This window comes from Balaenoptera borealis (assembly GCF_965194805.1).
Source record: "Balaenoptera borealis genome assembly, chromosome: 12".
Lineage (NCBI taxonomy): Eukaryota > Metazoa > Chordata > Mammalia > Artiodactyla > Balaenopteridae > Balaenoptera > Balaenoptera borealis.
In genome coordinates this window covers 91875908-91888911 of record NC_138869.1, presented here as the reverse complement: position 1 = coordinate 91888911, position 13004 = coordinate 91875908, and the positions used below count along the sequence as shown (strand labels likewise).

The following is a 13004-nucleotide window of genomic DNA, read 5'->3' as shown; positions in this document are numbered from 1 at the left end:
CTCCACACGCGCAGGCTCAGCAATTGTGGCTCACGGGCAAGGTTGCTCCGCGGCATGTGGGATCCTCCCAGACCAGGGCTCGAACCCGTGTCCCCTGCATTGGCAGGCAGATTCTCAACCACTGCGCCACCAGGGAAGCCCACTAACCAGTTTTTCATCTGTGTGCCAGGTGCATAGTAGTTGCTTCACAAACGTTAGTTGGTTAACGAATGAATAAATGAGTTAATTAATGGGAATCCAGATGACAAATTCTAGAGAAGAATAGTAAAGTTGTCTATCTGGGGACTTACCAGTGGTATAGAGGCAGGGAGCAGCAAACTTTTTTTAAATAAAGGGCCAGACACTAAATACTTGAGGCTTTGTGGACCTTAAAGTCTCTGTTGCAACTCTTCAGCTCTGCTGGTGTAGTGACAAAGCAGCCACAGATGATACGTGAATGAATGAACATGGCTGTGTTTCAATAAAACTATTTACAAAAGATAGGCAGGGGGCCCGATTTGGCCCGTGGGGTTTAGTTTGCTGACCCCTGGAATAATCATTACCTGTGATATTTTGAGGGTGTGATTACGCAGGATGTGTATACTGCAGAAGAGCAATGTATTAAAAAAGGAAGAGAATTTCAAACAATTCAGTAAAAATTAAGACAAAAGGGCAAATATTTGAGATGAGAACTTGCTGCTAATCTAGTAAATTTCATTCTCTTGCTGATGACACAGGTGGATCAGTTTATCTTAAAATTCAAAGATGAAAGCAAGGATTGTTGCTCTTCCTTAAAACATAATGCAGTTATATTCAACATGTAAGAAAGATGAATGGAAAATTTTTACTTTTCAAAATTGACCTTCTAATGCTGATTACCTAGGGGCAAGGAGGAAGCCCAGCCTCTGTTTGTTCAAAGAGCTGGCAGAGCATTCAAATTGTGCACAATTGTGAATCCAAAAGGATTGCTGCTGCCTCTTGTTGTTTGCAGATTCTTTTAATCAATTTAAGTACTGCATTATTTCAGTAACCTGAGTCAGATCTTCCTTTTTCCAATCTCCCCAGTCTCTTCTCCATTAGACAGTAATTCACCTGCAGTGTTAGAAGCTCTATCCTATCCCTTTTCATCTTTGTTCTTGTTCCACTGGAGCTTCTTTTCTTTCCCCCTCTTATATGTTGGCCTTGGTTGATGGTGTTGGAGGCAGGAAGCAAGTACCTCCAAATGGTCTAAAAGCCCGAGCCTGGGTTTTAGGCAAGCCTGTGTTTAAATCCCACTCCAGCACGAACCAGCTGTGTGACCCAAGGCACCTTAATTAACTTCTGTAAGCTTAACTTTCTCATTCATAAGACAAAGGTAACAATAGTACCTATCTCACAGAAGTTTTGTGAGGGTGAAATGAGATCATGAACATAAAACCCTTCTCATACTTGATAAGTGTTCCATAAAGTTGACTGCTGGTGCTGCGGCTTCTACTACGGCTCTTAGGTTCATTACTGAGAGTTTTTCAGCAAAGAAGTGTGTGCTCCAGCATTAGGCTTTGAGATCTCAGTGGCATCATTATGGGCAACTCTCCTCAGTGTGAGGAGTCCCCTATTTATTTATTCTGGGGAGTCGGGTATCAGAAGTCCTGAAGTCGAGAGCAAAGCAGACACAGATGCCTAGGGGTACCCAAAATATTTCAAGGAATTGTATGCTGTTTCCTCTCTCAAATTAAAAAAAAATGTGTTGCCTGGGAGTGTTTTAGCATATTCTAGGACTGTCCTAGAGGCACAGTATGTTTTTTGTTTTGTGTTTTTCTCTCTCTCTCTTTTTTTTTTTTTTTTGGGCTGTTTAGAGTGAGACCAAAGACTGATGGAACACAAAAGACTGCTATTCTACCTTAAAGCTACAATTTCCTTTTCTGAAAATTACACTCAAGGCTTATCTCCTATGGAAAATTTATCCTGATTAAATGGCTTAGGAGCGTTCCTTAGTCTTAAGCTGATTTTGTGTCAAATGATTTATTTTTTAAAGAACATTCGTTGTTCATCATTGCCTGGCTAACTTCTCTGCTCCTTCTAGGCCTCTGTTCAATCATCATGCTCCCCTTGAAGCCTTTTCTGGCCCCTAAATGTGACCTAGGTTATCTCTTGTGTGAGCACCCCTTAATTCCCAAGCAAAACACTTTTTCCACCATTATTCTCACTTTTCAGCTCTCTGATCATCACCCCCAGTAGGCTGTGTGTACCATAAGGCAGGAGAACCGTGTCTTTCTTTAGGATGATATTCCCAGCAAGTAGTAGTGCATGCTAAGTGCTCAATAAATGTTTGAGAAACAGATGTATGTCAGAGGCTTGTCCATTCTGTATATTCTAATAATTCATATTAAATAAGTCACTTGGCATTGTGCTGCACTTGTAGTAGTCAGTATACATTAATGGTGAAGTCCACAAATTAATCATTCTCAGTAGTCATAGGACATAGTCCTATCCATATAGTTACTGAATTTGTAAATGAGAAAATACATATATTATTGTAACTTCTGAGATTAGAACCGGCTAATGACACATTTTTATTTTGACATAGTGAAGATGAAAAATATTTTTAAAGTAGCAAAAATTGGAATTGTTACAAAGCAAGCATTCTATACAAAAGAATGCTCATTCTTCTTTCGTGGGGACTTTATAAGACATATCTCATTCTACGAGCGAGACGTGTTCTTAGTTCTAACAAACCATTGAGGAGCTTATTAAATGAAAAGTGTTCAGGAAACATCAGTTGAATTTGATATTTTGGCTTGTCTTTGTATTTTTCTTTAATAACAGAAAAATCCTTTTAGCTCTCTCTCTACCCGGAAAAATGTTCCTTTGATGCTTTTAAGGACCCCTTTAGCCCACAAGGCTAAAGTGTATTAATAACAGAGAGGTGTAGATGCAGAAGAGGTGGGGGTGAATTGAACCTATCTGGTCTCCCTGGGGTTTGCCCTCGCTGCTGCTAGTGGCCACAAATGGCCACGTACCCCAGGGGAAGTGAATGCAACAGCATGAGAGTGAGAGCCTTTTTGTGTTTCCTGCCAATTATTAGGTGTGATTGAATATTTTGAAAGAAAGCAGTACATAAAAATTGGCATTTGGCTAGTGCCTTACAGAAGTGATCTTTTCTCCCCGTTTTACTTTCAAATGTGTTTGATACTCTGACAGTATACTCTGCCTACCCCTCTTGTTAGAAGAGGTAGACACCAGTCTTACAAAAGATGCTCTATAGATATGGGGTGGAGGATATTGGGTTGACTGTATTTTTCCTTCTTTAGCTACTGTGGGTTTATGTGTTTTTCCTTGTTCTGAACATTACAGGGGTGCCTTTACTTCATCTTTTTCTCTTCTAGGACTATAATAAACTTTGTACCATAAAGGCTCTTTGGTTTAGGTTTCTAGTTGTAAGAATGAGGAATGCCAATATTGTTTTCCAAGGATGACCACTGGTACATTTAATATATTGCACTTTCAGAATGCAAGGCGTAATAGAATTTGTAATTTTTGTAATTTATTACGGGAATCTCTACTTTTCCTTACTGCAAAAATATCCTATGGAATTTTGCATTTCACATTGTTTGAACAGAAACACAGTCGTAGCAGGAGTGATGTTGGGCAATCACTAATCTTTACTAGAATATAAGGACTCTTAATTAAAGAATTAAACAAGCCCCAGGGTTTTTTTAGGCAAAACGTGCATATGGAAAGAAAGACCCTTATAGCAAAATACTAATCGCTTAAAGCCAATTCAGGTGAAGGCCAGCAAATGGAGTATGAACAATTGTATCCTGCTTTCCACCAATTCTCCATGTTGCTAATTATTGGAAATCAGGAGTATGGGGACTTGGCTTCATTTTGGGAGATGATGGGAAGGATAGATAACTATGAAATCCTTGAGAGGAAATACTGATGTGATGCTGTGCAGAAAATATATATACTTAAAGTCTTTATGTCTCCGAAGCCTTGGAGTATTAAGGAAACACTTTAGCCTACAGGACCCTGCTGCATATCCAGAACCTTTTATTTCCAGGACTTTCTTTAGAACAAATGTACTCACTTCTGTCTTCTTAATCACGTGTACAGGTAGAAAGGTAAACATGGATTAAGGTCTATATTTTTATAAAGCTGCTTTTTTTTAAGATCAATTTTTAATATTGGAAGGTGGACGTGGCTATATTATATACTCAATCCTTGCATTAGTTTAATTTCCTTTAGATCTATACATTGGACTATAAAATTCATGGGGACAAGTATTATATCAATTTAGTTCACTATTGCCTGGCTCAGAGAAGGTGCTGTATATGTATCTATTTAATGAATTTAAAGCAGCGGTAGAAGTATTGAGATATTTTATACCAAAATTTCCATTATAATAAATTACCTTTCAGTTCAAAGTGTAAAAAGAAAAAAATGTATCCATGCAACATTGTTATAGATCATCCATTTCCCACTTTTATTTCAGTAAAATGAACTTCTCTGAAGGAAAGTGTAATTTTAACCATGCTGTCCTATCACTTTGTGTAATGCTTACTGCTATAGGAAGCTTGCTCATTGAGAAAAAGTGTTATGGTAGTGATTGCTTGAAATTTAATTTTTTTCTGTGTAAAATATTCAGTATAATTTGGCCAGTCCTTAGAAGTATCCATAAAGAGAACAGGTGGCAATATTCTTTTTTCTTCTAAGTAGAAGACGAACTTAGGTTATTATATAATCATTTGTCTAGCAGGAATTAGAATAAGTATCTTAGAACTGGGAGAGACCCTAGAAATAATCTAATCCTCCCACTGCCAGTCATTTTGCACATAAGGAGATTGGGTCATGGAGATGTTAAGAGATTTGCTCAAGGTCACACAGCTAGTTTTTTACCACAGGCAGAACCAGAACTCGTTTTTACCCCTCGATTCCAAAGCTGTATATGTTCTGCAAGGCTGCTATACTGCAGACCTCATTCCTCTACTTCAGAACGACTCTGCGGTTCTTGCAGTTTAGAAGTCACTTGTTCTTGTTCATACCTAATATATTTATTATTAAGAGCCCACATAGGAAAAATTATGGGGAAATACCAGTGTGATTCTGTGCAGTAGAAATACATATATAGTAGGCTTGATTGTGTGACATTCAACACACTGAACAGAAAGTTACAAAACCAGAAATGTAGATTACCAATCTGGATCTGCTGTCAACTAGCTGTATGCGTTTAGGTGAATCATTCTTCTTTCTCTAGGGCCCAGTCTTGTACAGTGAGAGGATAGCACTTTGATAATTGCTGGAGGTTTCCTCTGTTCTCTTTCTCTAACAGGCAGTCTTTCAGTGCCCAAGAAAAAGTGATCCTATATTTTTGAAGCTGTGACTTACGTCTCTTTTTAGTCAATCATGGTCTATGGACTTTGTCATGAATTGAAGGAAGTCTGTTTCCAAGTAAAGGCATGGCATAGTTAAAGTTGTGCCATAAGAAACTGTTGCCCTGGTGTTGTCCCTCATATTAAAGGAAAAGAAGAGTTCTGGGTCTGAAATTCTACCAGTTTTGTACTCATTTTTAATCTCTGGAATATAATAGTAGATGTGGTTACCTTGAACCTGTGTTTGTAGTTGGGCAACGTTAGATGAAAACAGAAAAATGAATATGTGGCCAAAAAAAAGTATTGGGCAGTGTGCTAATAGGTAGCTCCTAGCCCCGTAAGTCTGCCAAGCACTTGAAACATGGCTAGTATGAATAGTAAGCATAAAATACACTCTAGGATTTGAAGACTTAGCATGATAAGAGGAATACAAAATATGTATTTCATTTTAATATGGATTTCATGTTAAAATGATAATTAGATATATTGGATTAGAAATATGTTATTAAAATTTATTTTCTTTTTATTTTACTTTTTAAAATGTGGCTTCTAGAAAATTTAAAATTGTATGTTTGGCTCACATTCTATTTCTACTGGACAGCACTAATCTGTGCTGTGGCTTGCCAACTTTTTATGTGGAGAATCTCTCTTTTGGTCTCAGAATTCTTGTGACTACCAGAATGTAAGGGGGGCACACTGAGTGTGTACTGGCGAGCTTGGGAAGGATTGGTGACTATGAAATCCTTGAGAGAAGTGAGCTTCTCACAGTTGGGGTGTGGCTTCCTTCTCGAATTTGCTAGCTGTGATTCCATATTTATATGTTAATGCCAGTGAGTTTACTTGGAATGCTCCTAAGTGACCCAGTGATGAGTGTGACCAGCTACCAATTCACAGTCAACTGATTGAAATCAACTTTCAAAACACTTCTTATCTCCACAGTGCCAGATGTCTTGACTTTTAAAGGGTGTTTCTTTTATAATGCAGCTTGTTGGCTTCAAGTAGATCTAGTTCGAAGTTCTTACAATGCCAAAAAGGCATAATTACCCATAGGATTCATGAGAATAGGGAAATTATAGAAGTTGGAATAGAATAGATGGAATAGAAACCATAAAGGATCATAAAAGGTTACAAATTTGCCAGTAATAACAAAACATTTGAGCAATAACAATTGTAAACTTGTGGGATAACCACCATCATCATAAACAAGCCCTTTGAAAATAGTATTGAAGTTTTGAGAGAGAAAGAACAGAACACTGATTATGTTAATGTTCAATATATTTCAGTATTGCTTTAAACTGGGAAAGAATGTTTATTTAACATTGTAATACTTAGATTTAGCATGTATTAGATGTTTTTCCTACATGATTAAAAGCCCACTGAAGTCAAGTTGAGCCAGACATTTCTAGTGATAAGGAAATAGGTGCAGACATGGTAAGCGATTTGATGGTGCTAGACCTGGGACCCACATCTCTTGATTTAGAGTCAAGTACAGTTTCCAGGTTACCAAAGAAGTATACTTCCTTGAAGCTACTATTATTTTTTTAAATGACGTCACTAAAGCACAAAATCTTTTAATTTCCTAAATCCTCTTGACAACTTGTATCTTAAATCAGAGAATAAAATGCAGCAAGACCTATCCAGAAACCTCAGTCTTCTGGGAAAGTTATTTGTTCACACACAAACAAGTGTGGAAATAACTGAAAAGAACCAAATACTATTTGAAAACACTGAAGGGACATCTTGTTTGCTGAGTAAAAGAAAGGAATACTTTCTTTGACAAACTAATAGTAACTCTCAAGGTCAGGACCTCCTGAAACTGAAAACAAGCATCAAAGGAAAAGGAAAGAAGGCTTTTGCTTTATGTAATGACAAAGTACAGTCCTACTGACTGACACCACTACCAGAAAAAAAGCTACAAGCTCTGGATATAACACAAAAAGCAGTCTCTTGAAGGCGCTAGAGTAAACATAAGTAGGCAGAGTCTAATAAAGGAATCATCTTGAAGGAGGGGAATTGAATGGAGTTGTTGCCTGTTTTCATGACTTTTAATCTTTAGACATGGTATGCAGGGGAAGAGGGTGCTGGTGCAGAAGTCTGTAGTCCTCCTCAACAGAGAACCAGAAAACTGAAAAAATCTGGGGAAACCACAGCCAGCAGACATAAGGGGAAATCCTAAAAGGGAAAGAGCTATAATCCAGATTCCCACATTCTGTCTCTCCACACATCTGGCTCACTGGATTCACATATACACTGAACAGATTCAGAACATTCCAGCTAAAGGTAAAATATCTGAATCAGGACCATAGCTGTCATCCAAAAATAAACATTCGCTGTTCCAAGTTGAGGCAACATACTGGTATGCTAAAACAAAAGAAATAACACTCATAGGAGAAAAATAACAGAATCCAGAATCTCTACATCTTAACATTTATAATGTCAAGGATACAATCCAAAATTACATGACATACAAATAAGGACAATGGAGTAGTATTCTCATGAGAAAAGACCATTAACTGAAATAAAGACCAAGATGGCACAGATGTTGGAAGTAACAGACAATATTTAAAACAGCTATCATGACCATCTGATATGAAGTATATACAATATATTCAAAGTGAATGAAGAGAGAAAATCTCTGCAGAAAAATAGGATAAAGAACTATTGGAAATTCTAGAACTGAAAAATGCAATATCTGAAAAAATGATACTCCTGATGGACTAACAGCCAAATAGAGTTGATAGAGGAAAAACTAAGGGAACTTCAAGGTAGATTAATAGTAATTATTTAATGTAAAGATCAGAGAAAAGAACAGATTGAAATAAAATGAACAGAACTTCAGAGATCAGTTAGATAATATTGAGTGTTTTAACTTACATGTACTTGGAGTTCCAAAAATAGAGGAGAAAAACAATGGAGCAGAAAAAAGTATTTGAAGAAATAATAGCCAATATTTTCCCAAATTTGATGGTAGAAGCTGACTTTTCTTCAGAGACATGGGAGCCAGAAGAACAGCATTTTTATAATGCTGAAAGAAAAAAAAACAAAAACGGTCAACCTAGAATTCTATATCCAGCAACAATAACCTTTAAGAATTAGGACAAAATAAAAACATTTTTTAAATAAAGCTACCAGTGTTCCTTATCAGCAAACTTATGATGCAAAAAAATTTTTTTAAAGAAGTTTTTCAGGCTGAAGGGAATTAATCCCAGGAGGAAAATTTGATCTTAGTAAAGGAATGAACATCAGAAATGATAAATAACTGGGTAAATTTAAAAGATGATCATGTTTTGCTTTTTAAAAACATTCTTTATAATATACATGATTGTTTAAAGGAAATTAACATTACATTTATGGTTATTATAACATGTAGATGTAATACATGTAACAACTAGAGAATAAAGGAAAAGGAGGGGTCATGGTATGGTTCTATACAGTTGCAAAGTTTCTAATTTGTAAAATAGTACAATATTAGCTATAAGATGGCTGTGGACATTTTAAGAATTTATGTTGCAATCGCTAGAGCACAATTTTTTTAACTTTGGTACTATTGACATTTTGGGCCAGATGAGTCTTCGTGGTGGGGGCTGGCCCATGTGTTGTAGAATATTTAGCAGCATCCCTCGCCTCTACCTGCCTGTAGCAACCCGTCCACCCCAGTTGTGGTAACCAAAGATGCACAGATTGTCAAATGTTCCCTGAAGACCAGAGTCACTTGTGGTTGAAAATATACATGTACACACACGCAACATTTTCTTGATGCTTCAAGTTTGTTATGTGTGTGCATACAAAAATTAAAATAGAATTCTAAAAAATATTCATATAATCCAAAAAAGATAAGAAAAGTAAGATAAATTTTAAAAATAGGATTGAGAAAAACCATAAACCCAACCATATAAAAAAATTAAACATTATTAGGATAAATATTCTACTTAGAATGAGGAAATTATCAAAATGGATGAAAAGAGAAGCCAGATGAAATTATGCTGTTTACATGGTCCTGTACGTGAAATACCAGAGATATCAACAAAAGATGCTCTTATTTTAAGTATCAAGACATAGCTAGGTTGAAGTAAATAGATGGAAAATGTATCTTACAAACAGGAGAGAGAAAAATGCTTGAGACAGGTAAATTTCAAGAATAAAGTACTGCCAGAGCTAGAAACATTTCCTGATGATATATAGGTCATTTCATCAAGAATACATAATAGTAATAAATACATATGTATCTAATAACAGCTTCAAAATACATTTCTTCTTTTACCTCTGATAATATAAAATTTATTGGTGTCAAAGGGAGAAGTATATAATTCCACCAAGCTAGAGATTTTAAAACCATTGTTTCAGCAGCTGATATTACGGGTATACAAAATATCACTGAAAAAGAAGAGCTGATCCACATATCAACAACTTTGACATAGATGATATTTACAGAGCACTATATCCAACAATTATAGATTACATAGCTACTCAAATGCATGTGATGTGTTCTCCAAAACAGATGATATGCTGGGCCATAAATCTTGATATATTTATACACAGTTGACTCTTGAACAACTCAGGGGTTGGAGCAGGAACCCTCCTCATAGTGGAAAGTCTGCGTATAACTTTACAGTCAGCCCTCCGTATCTACAGTTCCACATCCTCAGAATCAGCCAACACAGATTATGTAGTACTGTAGTACATATTTATTAGAAAAAAAAAAACCTGTGTATAAGTGTAGCAGTTCAAACCCACATTGTTCAAGGGTCATCAACGACCTTTGATATTTATATGTTTATATTTTGGTGTCTATCTACAGAGTATATATACTTGGTCTCTGCCCCCAGTTCCTGATGTAGAGCTCCTTGTATATTTCCTGAATAGTAGGGTGATAGAAACCTTTTTTGTTAAAATATTTGGTGTTAATCCCCAGTTCCTGACATAAGAGTTTCTAAGACCCTTGGAATCTCTGGAATGATGAAAATCTTTCTTTGTATGCCAATGAGATGACTGGTGGCTGAGGTCCCTAGATAGCCTCAGGTTGTAGCTGATTGCTAGAGGAAGCAACCGTGTGACTAGAAGGTTGGAACTTCCAGCCCCGTTCACTTATCTCCAGAGAGGGGCCAGGGGCTAGAGATTAACTTAGTCATCAACAGCCAATGGTTTTATCAATCCTGCCAAATAATGAAGCCTCCATAAAAACTCTGAATGACAGGGTTTGGAAATCTTCCAGGTTGGTGAACACATCAAGGTTCTGAGAGGGTGGCACACCCCGAGGGCATGGAAACTCCATATGCCCACCCCATCACCATACCTTATCCTATGGATCTTTTCCATTAGGCTGTTCCTGAGTTGTAGCCTTTATAGTAAACTGGTAACAGTAAGTTAAGTGCTTTCCTGAGTTCTGTGAGCCAGTCTAGCAAATTACTGAACTTGAGGAGGAGGTTGTGGGACCCCTCAGTTTTTAGTTGGTTGGTAAGAAGTAAATATAAGTCATAACCTGGGAATTGATTGGTGTCAGAAGTGAGGGTTGGCAGTCTAGTGGAACTGAGTCCTTAGCCTGTGGGGTGTGTGCTGACTCCAGGTAGTGTCATAATTGCATTTTTGGACACCCAGTTGGTGTTTTGAGAGTTGGAGAATTGCTTAATGTGAGTGAAAAACTCACACGTTTGCTGTCAAATATGTGTGAGTAAAGAAAAAGTGTTTTTAATTAATTGGAAATGAAGTACTTCTAAAAATCAATGATATATGTTCCTACTGTAAAAAGTTACAGTGGAGAGCAAATTAAACCTCTAGTAAGTAGGAAAAAAAAGGGAAATTATAAAGAAAAAATTAAATCAATGAAATAAAGTGAAAAAAATAGTAGAGAAAATTAATTAAACAAAAAGCTGGCTCTTTGTGTGGGTTAATAAAAATTGATTAACGTATACCTAGATTAACCAATAAAATAAGAGAAAAGAAACAAATTGCAAATATCAGGAATGAAAGAGACACATCATTACAGAGCCTATAGATATAAAAGGTCAATATATTTGACAACCAGGATGAAAGAGACTAATAGGAAGGCAAAATTTATCAGAATTGACCAAAGAAGAAATAGGAAGCTCTAGACCTATATCAATAAAAGAAATTCAATTCATAAATTAAAACTTCCCAACAAAGAAAATTAGAGGCCTTAATACCTTTACTGGTAAATTCTATTTAAGATATAAGAAATAAATAATACTAATCCTACACAAACTCTTTCAGAAAATTGAGAAGGTAACTCTTTCAGCAAAGATAGAGTATCAGTCTGGAACAAATAATAAAATGTATCAATAGTTGATTTTTTTTTCAGGGAGGTCTAAAAACTAAGTATTTTCTAGAGTATCACTGCCCAATACAATTTTCTGCAATGATGGAAATATCTCCCCACTGTCCAATGCAGTAGTCACCAGACACATATGGCTTTGAGCACTTGAAATGTGGCTAGTGGGTCTAAGGAAGTAATTTTTTATGTAACTTAAATAGCTGCATGTGACTGGTAGTTACCATACTAGAACAACTCTAGAATACATAAACTTGAAGCATCAAGGGAATGATTCAGTGATTTTCAGTAGCCAGAGAGTATACAGCTATTGTAATTAAAATTGTTAAAATTAAAAACAAATTATATATATATATATATATATGGCATGCAAAATATACTACAGTTTTACCTGAAGAAATACTGGGACCTTCTAAAAAGAGGTGCTCACCAGGCTGTTGAAAAATGAGAGTAAAATAAAGCTGAGAGGCTAGAATTAGAGATTTATTCATCATCAAAAACAAAGAAGCAAAAGAAAGTTTGAAAGAACAAGGAGTAAATATTAAGTATATAAACTGAATCATATGATTCAGTAATCCATATATGTTATATTAGAAAAATATTATAAAACATGGATAATACATATATTTATAACTCTATAATGTATATTATGTAATACATTAACTTAAAATAACATATACTATAATATGATGGATTATGATTATAATACTTAATACTTTATAATAGTACCAGTTTTCAAAGCTCTAGAGCATAAGACATAAACAATAAGATTGCCTGACAAAATGTAACCTTTGTTTGAGAATGCAGTAGGATCTTGCAAAAAGTCATAATCATGAGTATGGATTTTTACCATATTGGCAAAGCTTGGAGTTGCTTGTAAAGAGGAGCTTCTGGTTGAAGGACTACCAAATATGCAGGCTTTTACTGTAATTTGTTCTACAGGCTAAAGTTAGTATTGTCAAACACTGCAGGCAACATTATAGATTTTAGGGCTTCAGTATCATTATATCTCCCAAGATATTAAATGCAATTCAAACACAGAAAAATGTTCTTCTCTCACTTTGTTTTTTCTTTTTGGTGAGAGACGAATAGATCACTTGAGAAATGATGATACTGACTATTGTAGTTTTAAATTTTCTTTAGCACTACAGAACTGGCAAGAAGTGGCAAGCTGGTAAACCCAAATAGGCTGGTGAGGCGTGATTTCACATCTTTTCTCTGCAACGTAATGGAACAGGGTATACAGTATTGAGTTATTCCCCAATGAATTATGTCCCTCTTGCATCCTTACAAATCGTTTAATTAATATTAATCATTACTAATTGTAATTACAGCTTGCCAGTGAATAATGGGAATTACATTTTTACAAATTTGGCCCCACAAAGACT

The 13004-nt window shown here is 35.9% G+C and overlaps 1 protein-coding gene and 1 long non-coding RNA gene across 3 annotated transcripts in view; one reads left to right on the top strand and one right to left on the bottom strand.

The window, feature by feature from the left end:
• The window catches only part of HDGFL1 (HDGF like 1), a 740887-nt gene that overhangs the window by 411587 nt on the left and 316296 nt on the right, over nt 1–13004 (top strand). The gene's annotated exons all lie outside the window — the stretch shown is intronic.
• Nucleotides 1–13004, bottom strand: part of LOC309607661 — a 345875-nt gene that overhangs the window by 17838 nt on the left and 315033 nt on the right. The window lies entirely within an intron of this gene.